General features: G+C 36.6%; 1 protein-coding gene across 3 annotated transcripts in view; it reads right to left on the bottom strand.

The window, feature by feature from the left end:
• The window catches only part of DENND2C (DENN domain containing 2C), an 88,221-nt gene that overhangs the window by 52,729 nt on the left and 17,904 nt on the right, over positions 1-17,588 (bottom strand). The window contains exon 1 of one of the 3 annotated variants that reach the window (XM_043877254.1): positions 4,140-4,490. The exons of 1 other annotated variant lie outside the window; for it this stretch is intronic. The gene's annotated coding sequence lies outside the window, so the exon portion shown is untranslated. Of the gene's footprint in view, positions 1-4,139; positions 4,491-17,588 lie in introns of those variants that run through there. One more of the 3 variants, XM_043877252.1, reaches the window with a different exon arrangement.

The following is a 17,588-nucleotide window of genomic DNA, read 5'->3' as shown; positions in this document are numbered from 1 at the left end:
TACTAATAAACATGACTGCCTTGTGTGTGTGTGCGGACTCAGCTGCCCAGTCATGTCTGACTCTTTGTGACCCCATGGACTGTAGCTCACCAGGCTCCTCTATCCACGGAATTTTCCAGGCAAGAATTCTGGAGTGGGTTGCCATTTCATACTCCAGGGGATCTTCCCCACCCAGGGATCGAATCCATGTCTCTTGCATTTCCTGCACTGGCAGGTGGGTTCTTTACCACTGTGCCTCCTGGGAAACACAATGAGTGCCATATGAGATAATTATCAGACAGGCTGGGGGCTGGGACCTGGGACACTGCTGCAGTCCTTAGGACTGGAAAAATGTCTCCTAGAGCAACAGAATACAAAGAAATTATAAGGAACTAAAAATAACTGTGTGCATAAGCAGTTGGGTTAAATAAGGAACAAGATACAAAATGAGCAAATATGTAACTGCCACATCCAAGGTGCTGGGAGCAAAAGCAAGGTAAAGGGCATGATTCCTACATAATGCATCACCAAGAGGGTGGGCAGACCACCAAAGCCACCCCCACCCTCACCCTATTTAAGTGACCAGCTCCCTCTCTCACCCATCCCCCAACCTCAGGGAGCAAGCAAGGAAACCTGTTACTTGTTTTTGTTTCCTCCTGCTGCTGCTTGAGGACCATTAAAGCCTTGCCCGAATTTCTTATCTGGCCTCTCATCAACTTCTCTATTGATTAAAGGGTCCAAACACCAGGCTCTATAAAAATCTCACTTAGGCATTTCATATGAAAGGAAAATATGTGTTCACACAAATATTAATACTTTTTTTTTCTTTTTTTCTTTTTTTTTCTTCCTCTTCTTTTTTTTTCTTTTTTTTTTTTTGTGACCCCATGGACTGTAGCCCACCAGGCTCTTATGTCCATGGGATTCTCCAGGCAAGAATGCTGGAGTGGGTTGCCATTTCCTTCTCCCACACAAATATTAATACTTTTATATGAATATTCATAGCGGCTTTATTCATGCTAGTCCCAAACGAAACAACCAAAAGGTCATTAAGAAGTGAATACACAAACAAATTGTGATATAATCATACAATAGGATATTACTCATCAATTAAAAAGAACTAATGATATGAGCAATAACTTGGATATCTCTCAAAAGCATTATGCATAAGTGAAAGAGTCCATACAGTATGATTCCACTTATATGAAATTCAAGAACAGGCGAAACTAATCTATTACGAAAGAAAGCAACTCAGTGGTTGCTTAGGGCCAGGAGGGTTAAGCACTAACCACAGAGACATATAAGGGAACTTTGTAGAGTGATGAAAATATTACACATCTTGATTGGGATAGTAGTTACACAGCTGTATACATCTGTCAAAGCTGCTGATCTTATATGTGTTATAAAATGGGTATATTTCACTGTTTGAAAATTTATCTCAATGAAGTTAGTTTTTAAATGTGAAAAAAAAAGGTGAATGGTAAAATATTTAATACACTGAAAATCCTATGTATTTTTGCCCTTAATTTGAATGAGAAAAATCATCCTTACTTTTAAGACATTTAAAACATGTCATTTACTTCAGAAATATGTATGACATCCCTTCTACGTGGAATCTAACAAGAAATGATACAGATGAACTGACTTATAAAACAGAAAGAGACTCACAGACTTAGGGAATGAAATTATGGTTGCTGGTGGGAGGGAGGGGGCGAAGGGAGAGAGGGAGTTTGGGATGGACATGTATACCCTGCCATATTTAAAATGGATAACCAGCAAGGACCTACTGTATAGCACAAAGAGCTTTGCTTAATGTTATGTGGCAGCCTGGATGGGAGGGGAGTTTGGGGGAAAATGGATACATATATGTGTATGGCTGAGTCCCTTCACTGTTCACTGAAACTATCACAGCATTGTTAATTGGCTATACCTCAATACAAAATAAAAAGTTAAAAAAAAACAACAAAAAAGATAAGACATGTCATTTACTTCAAAATTAATTTCCACACTAGTTCAGTTACAAAGCAGTTTCAGTTAGTTAGCCTACCTCCTTTCCTCCTCATAACAACCTTGATTATTATATTATTGGACACATTTTTGTAGGTGAGGATACTTGTGCTTAGAGAAGATAAATGAATTGCCCAGGTCACAAAGTCCAAGGTTTTCTTCTATATCACAGCTATTATTAAAAACTTGACAGGTCAGTTCATTTCAACCTGTTTTTCCTGTGCCAAAGCCAGAGACACTGAGCTCTCTAATTGTATGCCATTCCAGAAAAAAAAAAAAGCCAACAAGATTTAACCTCTTGAATCTGAAAGAAAAAAAAAAAAAGCCAACAAGATTTAACCTCTTGAATCTGAATACTTTCAGGGAAAACACTGCCAATATCAAATTTAAAAACAAAAGTTCTCCTCTTTGAAGTTAACACCCCTCAAAAAAGGTGTTACTGATCTTCTTCATCCTTAATAATGAAGTGAGAATCTTTTAATTAAACAGTGTTAAATTTGTTGCTAAAGTAAACAAAACCCAAATACAATGAACTTCAATTTAGGGACAATTTAACTTTGACTAAAATAATCTTCTATTCAATTTTCACATAAGGCTTGCTGCTTGGATGCAAAGCAAGTTCTCTACTTAATAATGGTCCATATTTGTAATGAATTGCAGACCAGACCCATATATGTGTAATGAATCTTAGACCTTTTAGAAACAGTGAATGTACACTGAATGAGATATGTTAATAACCATAAACAAAAATCACTCTTTGTATTCAAGCCTAAATTCTGTAGGATCAATATTACTTTTCTCTGAACAACAGACTGGTCAGGAAATCTAAAATGAGTTGTCATACAACTGTATTCTTTTTTTTTTTTTTTTTTACAACTGTATTCTTAAACATTTAAATAATCTGACTTTTCTTTCTCATAAATGCATTTAGCTCCCAATAATACTACACTATTCACTGCAAAACTTCCGTTAAGCTTTTAGCTATTCCTTTGTTCGAAGAAAGAAGGGTGCTTAGGTATAGATGCCTATTTTTTAAATACCAGTTTCAGGTGTAATGCCAGAATGACTACTGCTATCTGAAGAAAATGGATGCCAAAAAGATTCTAACTACTCAGACACTAGAAGGAACACAGCCAAATGAAAACAGAATCACTACTGATGTCATAAGGGTGGCTTATTTCAGAAGAGATAAGACTAAAGATAAAATCTCTGAGAAAGACGATTCCCTCCCCCACCCAAAAAAAACCTCTACTGATTTTTCAAAATGGTATCATATTACAAAGAGGTGAAGAGATTAAGATTCATTTTATGCCTACAGCATACAAGGTCCTTTAACAATTATAGTGCTCCTCTCAACCAAACGAAGTAGGTATTAATTGCTCTCTGCATATTCTCCATTTGAAAAGTAGAGATGAGCAATTTTCTCAACAGTCCAAGGTTTCAACAGCTGGAGGAGCTAGGATTCAGACCTGAATGTGCCTACCCCAACGTCATTTGCTTTTCCCACTCCGTATATTACACTGTTCCCCAAGCAAAGAGTTTGTAGAAATCAGAAGAAATGGAGTACAGTCCTGACCCTGTAACTTAATTGGCTGTGTGACCTTAGCTGTGTGACTTTATCTTTTAGGGCTTCAGTTTTCTCATCTGTAAATTCTGATTTACCACTGATCTTCGTGTACTTTCTTTAATATTTCTTGTAGTTCAGTTCTGTGGTGAACAAATTTCCTCCTCTTTTATTAATCTAAAATAACTTTATTTCACCTTCATTTTTTAGAAGGATAATTTTGCTGGATACAAAATTCTAGATTGATAGTATTTTTCTTTAGTTATCATTCTTCTGACTTGCAGTCAGCATTGTTTCTACAGAATGAGAATTTTGCAGCCATTCTTATGTTAGTTTCCCTGCATAACATAGCTATTTTTTCCTAACTTCTTTTCAGATTTACTCTTTATCTTTGCTTTTCAGCAATTTGGCCCAAGTGTTGTTTCAGTTATATTTATCTTGTTTGAGGTCTGCAGAGATTCTCAGATTTTGAGTTAGTGTTTTCTATCTGCTTTTCTCCCCCTGGTTATAGTTTCAGGTATTTTTGGTTCACCTTTGGACTCAATTCTGGCAGAGCATCAATGCACAATTTCTCTATGCCTCCCACACTCACCTGCGATGCTGCTTTCTTAGTAAAAATATGAAGATGGCAGACACAGCAGATAAGTGTTGGGCCAACTGGTTTATTGTTGCATTTGGGATTCTTCCAAATTCCAATCCACATTCCAATTCCAAGAGTCCATATGTTAACTAAGGCTCGGCAGATCTCCCCTTGACTTTGTAAAGCCTCACCATCTGTGTCAGGGTTCCAATATCCAAACCACATGCTTGTCCCCAAGTATGAAAGTTGCTGTGGCTTTCTACTCACTTATAAACAATTCATTTTGGAATTCAGTTCACTGAAGTTTCTTTATGCACTTCTCTATCTGTGTTAGCCACTCAGTCATGTCCAACTCTTCACAACCCCATGGACTGCAGCCCACCAGGCTCCTCTGTCCAAGGAATTCTCCAGGCAAGAATACTGGAGTGGATAGCCATTCCCTTCTCCAGGGGATGTTCCCAACTCAGCAGTTGAACCCAGGTCTCTTGCATTGCAGGCAGATTCTTTACCATCTGAGCCACCAGGGAAGCCCCAGAGAAATATGTGATTTTTATTTTGTCCAAGATTTTCTTGCCACTATGGCAGCAAATGTTTTCTGAGTCCTTCTAAACCTAATTAGAAGAGAAAGTCATAAAATGTTTTTAATGAAACAGAATAGTACGAAATAGAAAAAATCAGAATACACTGTATGTAAATAAGGAAAAATATCACTTCAGATATGTTTATTTCAGATGTGTGTGTGTTCTTAATAGTTTACAAATGTATTTATCATGTTTTTGGAAAGTTTCTTCTCTAGAGACATTGAAGTCTGCCTCAGAATAAAGCACAAGTTTAGAAAAAGGATATTAGGACACCAATGTGCAAAAAAAAACAGTCTAGTCCTAGATCAACTTCATGTATTCAAACTTTTCAGAAACCCAAAGGCTTTTACGTATCAACACAGAACAAAATAAGTCCCTGTAAAAATATATAAAACTCAAAATTATCATAATAGGCAACTGCTGTTAGAGAAGACTAAAACACATTCAGATATTTTAATAATAAACAGTCTTTGATTTTTTAATTAAATCCAGTTTCTGGACCAATGTATTGTAATTCAATTTGTTGTTACTGATTCCTATTATTAGGTTAAGAGTGCAAAGAAAGATTCTGGAGAGAAAATACGCTCTTTTTATATTTTGCTTCCTTAATAAAAATCTTTTCAAAATCTCTTTTTTAAGCGTGGGAGAAAGAGCCAAGCATATTCTCTCAATGTAGGAAAGCTATTCCTGGGGAAGAGAATAAATAGCTTTTAACTCAGCAATCAATGAAATAAACTACAGAAATGTCGTAAACGTATATGGAGACTCCAATAGTTAATTTATATGGGCAGCATCATGGCTTATGGTACAAAGAGGGCAGGCTTTGGAGGAAGACATCTGGATTTAAATTCTCTACAATTTACTCTGTGGTATGGCCTTGTACTCTTAACCAATCCAGCCTTAATCTATAACAAAGGAATAAGACTTACCATCAGTTATTGGAAGGATAAAATGAAATAATATATTAATATAAAGTATCTTGCACAAAGTATGCAATAATGCCTATGACATTACTGTCACAACTTACTTAAATATTGTATGTGTATGGGAATCAGTACAGAGCCTCGCCAACCTAACCTCCTGAATGCTTCTCTTCTTTTTTTCCCCTTCACCTCTCTTCATTTTTATCACCATTACAACCATCTTAATTTATGCTCTATCACTCTCCTAGATCTAATTCTTCTAAGCCTGCTTCCTCATCTATAGAACAATCATAATGATTATAGGTAATAACATAGTGGGCACTTACTATGAGCCAGGCATAGTTCTATTTGCTTTACCAGTATTAATTCATTTAATTCTTGTGACAATGCATAAGTAGGTTAGTAGTATTGTTTTTCTCATTTTTCAGAGGAAGAAACAAGGCACAAAGAGGTTAAGTAACTGATAGAGGTTAAGTAACTGACGTTATCTTAGCACTCTCTGCCCCAAAAGACAGAAGCATTTATTTGTTCTGTAAGGTTCTTGTGGGGATTAAATATGAGATAATGTAAATGTTTAAAACAGTTCCTGGCACTTAGTAAACTGCTCAGTAAGTAACAGTTAACGATTAATTACTTCATGAACATACCATAAACTTTCAACACCAGTTCAAAACTTCCTGTGAGATATTCCTTACCCCTTTACCCAGGGTTAATCTCTCTGTGCGCTCCCATTACACTTAACAGTATTCTGTAATTGTTTCCCAATATTGAATACTCCTTACAACAAATACTTCTTCATACTGCTCCATGATCTCAAGAATCTTAATATTCTGGAGTCATTCTTCCTGGGTATATTTAGGGAAAAAAGGAAACTCAGGGATGAAAATGAAAAGAGAGATAGCATTAACAGCCAAGAGGAGCAAATGCTTCTGCAATGCTGCTTTTTTTTTTTTTTTTTAAAGATTATTTATGGCACGTGGGCTCAGCAGTTGTGGTGGACAGGCTTAGTTGCCTCATGGCATGTGGGATCTTCCTGGACCAGGGATCACACCGATGTCCCCTGCACTGGCAGGCAGATTATTAACCACTGGACCACCAGAGAAGCCCCTGCAATGCTGTCTTGAAAGACCTAATGTCTTTAATCTCAGAAAGTCACTCTTGTACTTGTTATAGCAGAGGATGCTAAGACATGCATCAGAGAAAACTGAACATCATAAAATCTGCTCAGGAGGATGGGTAGGAATTTGAACTGCACATGGTATTTGCTTAAAATTTCTATTAAGTATATTTAATTAAATATTAATATAGTATTTAATCTGTAAAGCCTCAAGATAAATAGTAAAACCCACAGGAAAAAAACTTGCCTAAAATTTGTCATTAAATTTAGCAAAAAATACTTTAAAGCAAATGATAAAGGAATAAAGCAACAAAGGAAAAAAAATTAAGTGTCAGACTGGCTTCTGCCTTTCAAAACTTTTACCATTTTGCTGTTTCTTGAAAAACAAATCTTCAAAGCAAGCACATACAGGATATCAGCCTTTTTTGGGGGGAGGGGATATCAGCCTTTTATCTCACTCCTATCAGAGGAAACAGCCTTATAGGTAACTAAAAATGATTCCCAAAATAGCAAAGAAATGTAAAAAACCCCAACATTACTAATAATAGACAACATAAACATCTCCAGTAGTTATTCTGCCTAACTACAAAGCAAGAAACATGATTCTTCAAAAAACCTGAATTTTAACAATTCTATAAACTCTGTTGAGACATCTGTCATGGGAATTTTTGAGATTTTTCTAAACTGAAAGAATAAAAACTGATAGTTGATTTGATGCAGATTATATTCAGAATTCTGAGGCACAAGTCAAAGACTTAGAATAATATTAACTTTGGGATAGTGTTATATAGTTGGTTATCCACATTACTCAAAAAATATCCAAATGATTATAATTCTTCTTTGCTGTTCACTGATTTTACTGGGTACTATTGGAGGCTTTACTTGCTACAGCTGTGTGACCTTAGGGGTTATCCCTATAACTAACCCAAATGATGAATGTTTATGTTTCCCCAAAATTCACAGGGCTTCCCTGATAGCTCAGTGGGTAAAGAATCCACCTGCAATGCAGGAGACCTGGGTTCCATTCCTGGGTGGGGAAGATCCCTGGAGAAGGGATGGGCTGCCCACTCAAGTATCCTTGGGCTTCCCTCTGACTCAGCTGGTAAAGAATCTGCCTGCAATGCAGGAGACCTGGGTTCGATCCCTGAGTTGGGAAGACCCCCTGGAGAAGGGAAAGGCTACCCACTCCAGTAACGTGGCCTGGAGGATTCCATGGACTGTATATTCCATGGACCATGGGGTCACAAAGAGTCGGACACGACTGAGCGCTTTCACTTTTCAAATTCATATGTTGAAGCACTAACTGCCATTATGATGGTATTTGGAGGTGGGACTTTGGGAGGTAATTATGAGGTTGAAGCCTTCATGAATGAGATTAGTGTCTTTGCAAAGGAGACACAATAAAGACGATCTCTTTCTCCACTCCGGGAGGTTTCAATGAGAAGACAGCCATCTGCAAACCAGGAAGAAGACCCTCACCAGGAACTAGATTGGATGGCATCTTGATCTTGGAATTCCAAGCCTCCCGAAAGGTGAGAACTAAAATTTTGTTGTTCAAGCCACCAGGTCTACGGAAATTTTGCTATACAGCAGCCCAAACTTACTAGGACAAATGGTAACTCTTATTGGCTCCTCCTTCAAACATATCTGTAACTCTAACCATTTACCATCTTCACTGCTATCACATTAATCCATGTCACTGTCATTTCTCCCTCTCTCATTTTTCAATTTTTACTCAGTTTTCATAGTCCATGTCCATATTACCCATATTTCTCTATGCCTTCACCCTGCTACAGTTTCTCCATACAGCTTATCGCTTAACTGAAATTCTGTTATTTACTTGTTTGTCTCCCCTGTTGGAACATAAGCTTTTTCACTACTATATTTCAGCATCTAGAAGACTATGCACCAGACAGTAACCGCTCGGTAAATACTTGTTAAATGAATGACTAAATCCTGACTATAAGAATATATAATAAGGAAAGGTTTATGAAAATTAGCAGTGCCTATTACTTTAAGGGCCTCTAATGATTTGAAGTTGCTCCATTCATTGAATATGAAAACATCTAAGAATACTAGAATACTTTGAAGATAAACGTGCATACGTGCTAAGTCGATTCAGTTGTGTCCGACTCTTTGCAACCCTTTGGACTGTAGCCTGCCAGCCCCCCTGTCCATGGGATTCTCCAGCAAGACGCTAAAGTGTGTTGCCATGCCCTTTCCAGGGGGTCTTCCCCACCCAGGGATTGAATCCATGTCTCCTGCAGTTCCTGCACTGCAAGCAGATTCTCTACTGCTGAGCCACCAGGGAAGCTCTTAAAGATAAATGAATAATACCAAAACAACTTACTTAAATAATTATAAGCATCACAATAAAGACTTTTTTGTGTATTTCCTATTTGCCAGGACTACATGTATAATCTCATTTAATCCTTACAATAATACTTAGAGGAAGATATCTTCATTTTCTAGATGAGGAAACTGAGGCTTAGAAGGTTAGACAACTTTTTAAGCCCATATATGTTGTTATAGGGGCTTCTCTGGTAGCTCAGCTGGTAAAGAATCTGCCTGCAATACAGGAGTCCCCAGTTTGATTCCTGGGTCAGGCAGATCCCCTGGAGAAGGGATAGGCTACCCACTCCGGTATTCTTGGGTTTCCCTGGTGGCTCAGATGGTAAAGAATCTGCCCTCAATGTGGGAGACCTGGGTTCGATCCCTGGGTTGGGAAGATCCCCTGGAGGAAGGCATGGCAATCCAATCCAGTTTTCTTCCTTGGAGAAGCCCCACGGACAGACAAGCCTGGCGGGCTACTGTCCGTGGGCCCACAAAGAGTCAGACATGAATGAGCGACTAAGCACAGCAAGTGTATGTTACTTTAAGTAGGAAAAGTAGAATCTGAACCCCAAAACCCATGCTATTATTAATAACATGTAACATACTCCTTTCATGATAGACAATTTAAAGGGGGGCAATATCTAAGTCAGGAGTCTCTAAATTTCGATTCTAAACCCCTATGAACAAGAAAGAATGATTTATTTTATAAATTATAGACACACACAACTATAATCACATGATGCATATTATAAACATAAAAATTAAAACTTTAAAAGCATGAGGTATTTTAAAAATCATGTTATTAGTTTTCTTAAAAATTAAGTATGTAAAAGGAGGGTAAAATAACCATATCACTCACTAAAATATGATTAATTACAAATATTAGTAAAAGCAATGTGATTAAACATGATGATTTTGCCTTGAAACAGCAATCCAAAGATCTAGTTCTAAATTCAGTTTATTTCAATTCCTGGTTCTAAGGGTATATGAGCTGAATTATGTCCAAATTCACATGCTGATGTCCCAACCCCTAATACCTGAGAATATGACTATATTTGGAAAGAGAGCCTTTAAAAAGGTAGTAAAGTTAAAATGAAGTCACTAGGGTGGGCCTTAATCCAATATGACTGGTGTCTTTATAAGTAAAAAAATGTGGTCAGACAGCAGAAGACTCTGTGAAGACACAGGGAGAAGGCAGTCATTTACTGATTTAAAGCCAAAGAGAGAGGCTTCAGAAGAAACGTCTATGCCAACACCTTAATCTCAGACTTCTAGCCTCCAAAAGTGTGAGAAGATAAAATTTTGCTGTTTAAGCCATTCAACCTGTGGTACTCTGTTATGGCAGCCTGATCTGACTAACATAAATTATATAAACAGTAATTGAATAGGATTAACTCCCCACAATACATAGAGTCAATGAAAGAAGAGCTTCACAGACAGAATCAAAATACTCATTGGTCAATTTCATTCACCAATTAAGCAAGGATTTTTATTGAAATCTGATTAGTAACCTCCATCTTAGCCAATGTTTGTCAACTATACTTGCAAACTAACTGGACAGTATTATACTATTTAAACTTTTAAGAAACTGATTAAAAATCCCCTGAGATTACTTTGAAAGATTTCAAAACAGACTAGAAAATTGTTTCCAAGCATCCTAAGTGTGCAGATATGGAAGTTTTACAGATGACACACATACTTTGTCTTGGGCAACAATAAATAGCAATGGGAATATTCTCAATGATCAAAATTCACTCTCCAAATTTCATGAGTTTCTTTAGAAAACAATTGATTTCTCAGTGATTATTAACTTTTGTCTTTAGGAAGACATTAAATGTGTTTATATTCAATTTTTTTGCTGATTAAGACTTATCACAGAGAACCAACAATTTCTGAATCCTTACAGTAAAGGAAAATTGTGTGACATTTTAAGTTTGGCAACTTCATGCCAATGTTCTTCTTATATTCAAGGACTATAATGACCCTATCATTTAAAATATAATTTCTAAATCCACTTAAACATATATAAACTGGACACATATGACCATTATTATTTGCAATAACTAAAAGTGAACAACAGCTAAAAGACAAGTAAGGAATGCACTTTCAAGTCTTTTTTGTTGGGGAATGACCATTTTCCCCTCGGGATTAACGCCTTAGATGAAATCTGATGAGACTGGACGCAGTAGTGTCAATCTGTATATTAAATATTTAACAAAGCCTAACTTACTACATTTTTCTTTTTTAACTTACTACTTTTTAAGGTGAAAACAAATATAAGTAACAACTCAAATGCTCTTTTCACATCCTAATATATCATCTTACACAGCCCCAAAAGACCTTGAGTATAGAGTAAGATATTCCAACTTCTATATGCATTAGCTTTAATGCTCACCATTTTACAAAGGAACCTGAGAATATTTAGGGGTCTGCTAAAGTAACCAGGTGGCTCCAAATTCTATGAATAGACAATATAAACACTCTTCCCTTTGAAAATCAAGTAAGAACAGTCAGAAGAAGCAATAACTGTTTCCCACCCCCTCAGGTTTATTGAGATACAACTGACATAAAACATTGTATAATTTTAAGGTGTACAACATGATGACTTGATACATACATAGTATATATACACATATATATACTGTGAAATGATCAGCACATTAAGTTTGGTTAATAGTCATCACCTCACATAACCTCTTTTTTTTTTTCTTTTTTAGTGAGACCATCTAAGATCTACTCTCTTATAACAGCACTGTTAACTACAGTCACCAAGAACTATTTTTTTGAAAGGTGTATATGCCCACAGAGGTCATTTACATCTGGATAGGTCTCAGGCTTTCCTGAATGACAGTAAAACATAAAGGAGGTCTATAATAGGGGAGATATATTAAAACACTACAGGCAGAAGAAAAGATGAACGTGATTTGGGAGAACTAAACATCAAGGAGGTTAGAAATCACAACAGTAGCTATACTTCTATTGCAGCTGGACCTTAATCTAGTGCTCCAGTTAGTAATCTAGCTTAGAGACAATCAAGGTATGGTGACTGCAAATTAGGCCCTATCCAGAAACGTACTGGTCCCAAAAGGCTATATGGGCCACTGGAGAACCAGACCTTAAATAAAGTTGAAAAAGAACTGACTTCCCAAACCAGCTTCTTACACTATGACTTTGTTTTGTTGCTGTTGCTGCTGTTCAGGCCATAAATCGTGTCTGACTCTGTGACCCCATGGCCTGTAGCCCACCAGGTTTCTCTGTCCATGGGATTTCCCAGGCAAGAATACTGCAGTGGGTTGCCATTTCCTTCTCCAGGGATCGAACCCACATCTCCGCATTGGCAGGCAGGTTCTTTACCACTGAGACACCAGGTTAGCCAAGACTGTATCAGGATTTACAGAAAAACTAATTTTCTTGTTGTAGAACCAGTGTTATATATGCTAATTAGTAAATGGATTAAATCACATCCTTGAACTGAAAAATAACAATTATATTGACTAAAAGACTAGTGTAATGCAGTTAACCTATAACATTTTACTAAATACCAGCGTTTTGAAGACATTCAACTAAATTTATCCAAGAAAAATAAATTTATAAAGTTAATTTGAAAAACTGGAAAACATATAATCTAAGTTTAACAAATAGTTTTTAAATAATCTGACATGGTTCATCATCTACATCAATGTTCCTCTCCCATAAATAAGGCTATAATTTAACAGGCAAGTATTTAATGTTACCTAATTGCATGGCTGAGGTCAAAGCAGTTCTCTCAGTCTAATTTAGTTCTTCCATATTTTTGATCTGCAGTAGAACCTAATTATCAGTTTAAATATTTTTAAACTGATATATTTAAATAATTATCACTGTTTAAATATTTTCAATAAGAAGAAATACAGGTGGTGCAGAAGAGATACATTTGTATAGTAATATTTTAAATATTGATGCTGTTCTTAGTCACTCAACTCTTTGAGACCCCATGGACTGTAGCCCACCAGTCTCCTCTGTTCATGGTGATTCTCCAGGCAAGAACACTGGAGTGGGTTGCCATGCCCTCCTCCAGGGGATCTTTCCAACTCAGGGATCAAACCCAGGTCTACCACACTGTAGGCAGATTCTTTACCATCTGAGCCCCCAGGGAAGCCCTAAATATAGATAATCAATTATTTATTAAGTGACTATATGTGTCAAGAACTGTGCTTAGTACCTGTTTTCATTATTATATTTAATTTTCAAAACTCTTGACAGTCATTATCACCTCCCTTTCGTCAGTGAAGAAGCTGACACTGAACAGGTTAAGTATTAAAAGATTACTGAAGGTAATACAAACTTAGCTCTGCTTTACTCCAAATCTTGTGCATTTAACGACTATATATTACTTGCTTTTGTAGACATAACAATATCAGCTAATATAACAGGATGTCAAATGCAACTCTTCCTGTCCTCTCTGTTCAGCAGGGGCCTCAAAGGCCAAAATCAAAACAATAGAAGTCAAGTACTTCCCTATTCTAAAGAGACGTGCAAGGCTTACAAGCAGGGCGGCCAAAACCTGGCTCTGCTGACATCAGTACAGTACCCTTGCCAAGAAGATATGAGATGAACTTCACTTCTTTAATTATAAGGATTTCAAGGGACAATAGAGAGCACTTCTAAAGCAACCAGGTGGTGTATGTTTCTCTGCCTCCTGAGGGAAAAGGGGGAGATACTTCCTGCCCACCTCAAGCCAAGGAACTGAAACCTCCAGATAACCACTCAGAGTGCTTTAGCATGTATCCTGAAGTAGGAGGGATGGGACAAGTACCAAACCTGGCTAGGGGTGGGGGTGGGGTGGTGTAGGTAAGAAAAGAACTGGCTCAGAGTTAAATTTTAAAAACTGTTTAGGTATACCACAGTTAAATATTTCAATAGAAGAGGAAGTTTTACAAAATGCCACATGTGGAAAAACACACGTAAAATTAACTGTAAGAGCATGAAACTATAGAATTTCATTAATTAATGCATTAATTAATTCATTTAATTAATGCAATGTTAGTAACTATCTGCATAATTAAATGAAGTTTATCTTCTTTTTTATTGCAGTATAATTGACATGTAACATTAGTTTCAGGTGCATAACACACTGATTCACTATGTCTATCATTGTGAAAAGATCACTACAATAAGTCTAGTTAACATCCACCCACATACATAGTTACAAAATTTTAAGAAATCTTTTCTTGTTATGAGAACTTTTAGCTACTTTCAAATATGCAATCATATTATTAACTATAGTCTTCATGCTGTACATTACCTTCCCACCACTTTTTTTTTAATACCTGTAATTTGTAAGTACCTTTGATCCCTTCACCCATTTTGCCCACCATCCCCACCTCTCCTAACCACTAATCTGTTCTCTGTATCTATGAGCTTGGGTTTTGCTTATTTGTCTGTTAGATTCCACATATCAACGAGATCACACAGTATTTTTCTTTCTCTGTCCGACTTACTTCACTTGGTACAATGCCTCAAGATCTATCCATGTTGCAAATGGCAGAATTTCATTCTTTTTAAAATTAATGACTAAGTAATATTCCACTGTATATGTATATACCACATCTTATTTATCCATTCATCTATCAGTGAACACTTTGGTGTTTCCATATCTTCATTATTGCAAACAATGCAGCAATGAACATGCGGGTGAAGATATCTTTTCGAATCAGTGTTTTCATTTTCTTCAGAAAAATATCCAGAAGTGGTTTTGCTAGATCATACGGTGGTTTTATTTTTAATTTTTGAGAATCCTCCACACTATTTTTCATAGAGGTTGCACCAATTTACATTATTACCAACAGTGCACAAGGGTTCCCTTTTTTCTACATCCTTGCCAACACTTGCTATTGCTTATCTTTTTGATAACAGCCATTCTAACAGATATGAGGTGGTATCTCATTGTGGTTTTGACCTGCATTTCCCTTATGACTAGTGATATTAAAAATCTTTTCATGTGCTTGTTGACCATCTGTATATCTTCTAAATTAAGTTTTATCTTAACCTGTTTGACCTAATTATTCTTTAAAAAATCTTAATGTAAGAAATCACTGTCCCAGATCTTTTCACCTTTGTAAATACTTAAAATAAATAACCTAGTTTTAAATCATAAACTCAAAGTTGGTTAAGTTCTCAGTAAGACATTAGAAAATAAAAGCAAAATTCTCACTTCCTAGAGTGTTCAAAGGTTGAAACAAATTTCTAAAAACTAAAGAGAAACTAAAAAGAAGCAATTTTTCAAAAAAGGATTTTAAAAGTCATAAAGTAATACTGCTACTTTTCAGCAATTTTGAAGATATAGAAAACAGGGGGGAAATATCTATAAGCCTACCACATCCAGCATAATCACTGGTATATTTTGGTATATCTCCTTCCTGTTTTATTTCATAGATATTTTTATATAGATGCAATTATAGTATATATATAATTGTATCCTGCTTTTCTTTTTATGGTTGTATAAAAAGATGTACTTTTCAAGGTTTAAAACTGAAATATAACAAGCTCTCCTAAAAGCATACATTCATATCCACTGTACAATGCAAATTTCCATTTTATACTAAAGCTTTTTAAAAAGCAAGAAGACAGATTTCTCAGGTTTTCAAATCACATTCCCAAATTATACATTCATTGGGTAAAACTGCATTCACATGGTTATTAAATGTAACTGCTATTCTTCAAATTACCATTTAAAACACATAAAAGTATTAACTCTGCAATAAATTAACCCTCAAGCCCAACAATATCATTTAGAAATGAAGTTATTACTAAGATAAAAAATTATCACCAGCTCTTCCCGGTCTTCCTGAACAATTTAGCTGAGAGTCATGAAGTGGAACAGAGTGAGGTAGGCCTCCCTGCCTGATGCTCCGGAGCCACGATGGCAGGACCGGTCACCAAAGCACTAGAGCAGGAGTAGGAAAAGCATCTGCGCGGCAGGGCTGTGAATGTGGGCTGCCAGGACTCCCAAAGGGTAAAGGGGGCGACTCCACAAAGGGGCAGCCTCTGTGAAATGTCAGTGATGGAGCAGAACAAGGGGCTACCAGCCTGATGGGTGGCATGGTGTGGGCCGTCAGAGCCAGAGCAGGGTGAAGAGAGGACCCTTGTGGGAAGGGGCAGCTAGTCAAGAGTACTGACAAGTGGACCTTCAACCCTTCACCTGGGTGTCTACATGTAATATACAAACTGCTCAATTACATAGGACATCCTGATTAACTACTACACAAGTATTAAAAGAATAAGGTAGAGAAAAAAAGAAAAAGAAAAAAGAGAAAAAAAAAAAGAAGAAAAGAAAAAAAGAAAAAAAAAAATAAGGTAGAGATTTGTGTGCAGATATGGAAAGATATCCTCAAAACAGTGGGGAAAAACATTTCTCAATTATGGTTCCTTTTCTATAGAACTTAAAGAAGGATACACATATATCTATATATACCCACTCACACACATACCTTGCAATATGTGAGTTTGGATGTTACACAGCTGACCTCTACCCTGTGGAGTCCCCTTTTCTAAAATGGGGGTGGGTGAGATAGATCTTTTATCTTCCTCAAAGTGGAGGAAGAAGGTGGTTAGGAAGTGATCATCCTATGATCATCTGGATATTCTCACTTCTGTATATGGCTGATTGTGTCAACAGAAGTTCCATTATCTTCACATTGGTGCTTTTTACACAATCAGACCATATTTTTAAAAATATTGTTTTTTATTATCCTTGTAATAACATGACTCAATGTTTTACAGGACTGAATTTTATAAATCCTGCTTATTGAATTAAAGTGGATATGGAAGAAACTGACAACAGTGGGACCAGTGACAAGAACTTGGGAGTAGGGGAGAAAGTTTTTTATTTTTCATTTTATAGCTTTTCTCAATGTTTGACCTTTTTTTTTTTAAACTAGGGTTATGTATTTCTTGTTGTTGTTTTTAATTTTAAAACAGGACCTATCTGAATGGTCAAATAAACTGCATTCTAGATATACCTTTATATATATACATATGTATACACACACACGAGGAGATTTAGAATACTGCACAATTTAAAATAACTTCTATTTCCAGGAGGGGACTTAAATGTATTATGAGAAATCCATCAGTGCAGTTCAGTTCAGTTGCTCAGTTGTGTCCAACTCTTTGCGACCCTATGGACAGCAGCATGCCAGGCCTCCCTGTCCATCACCAACTCCCGGAGTTTACCCAAACTCAGGTCCATTGAGTCGGTGATACCATCCAACCATCTCATCCTTTGTCGTCCCCTTCTTTTCCTGCCTTCAATCTTTCCCAGCATCAGGGTCTTTTCAAATAACTCAGCTCTTCGCATCAGGTGGCCAAAGTACTGGAGTTTCAGCTTCAACATCAGTCCTTCCAATGAACACTCAGGACCGATCTCCTTTAGGATAGACTGGCTGGATCTCCTTGCTATCCAAGGGACTCTCAAGAGTCTTCTCCAACACCACAGTTCAAAAGCATCAACTCTTTGGTGTTCAGC

This window comes from Cervus elaphus, chromosome 20 (assembly GCF_910594005.1).
Source record: "Cervus elaphus chromosome 20, mCerEla1.1, whole genome shotgun sequence".
In the NCBI taxonomy this organism is placed as follows: domain Eukaryota; kingdom Metazoa; phylum Chordata; class Mammalia; order Artiodactyla; family Cervidae; genus Cervus; species Cervus elaphus.
This window is presented reverse-complemented; position numbering and strand designations above follow the sequence as displayed.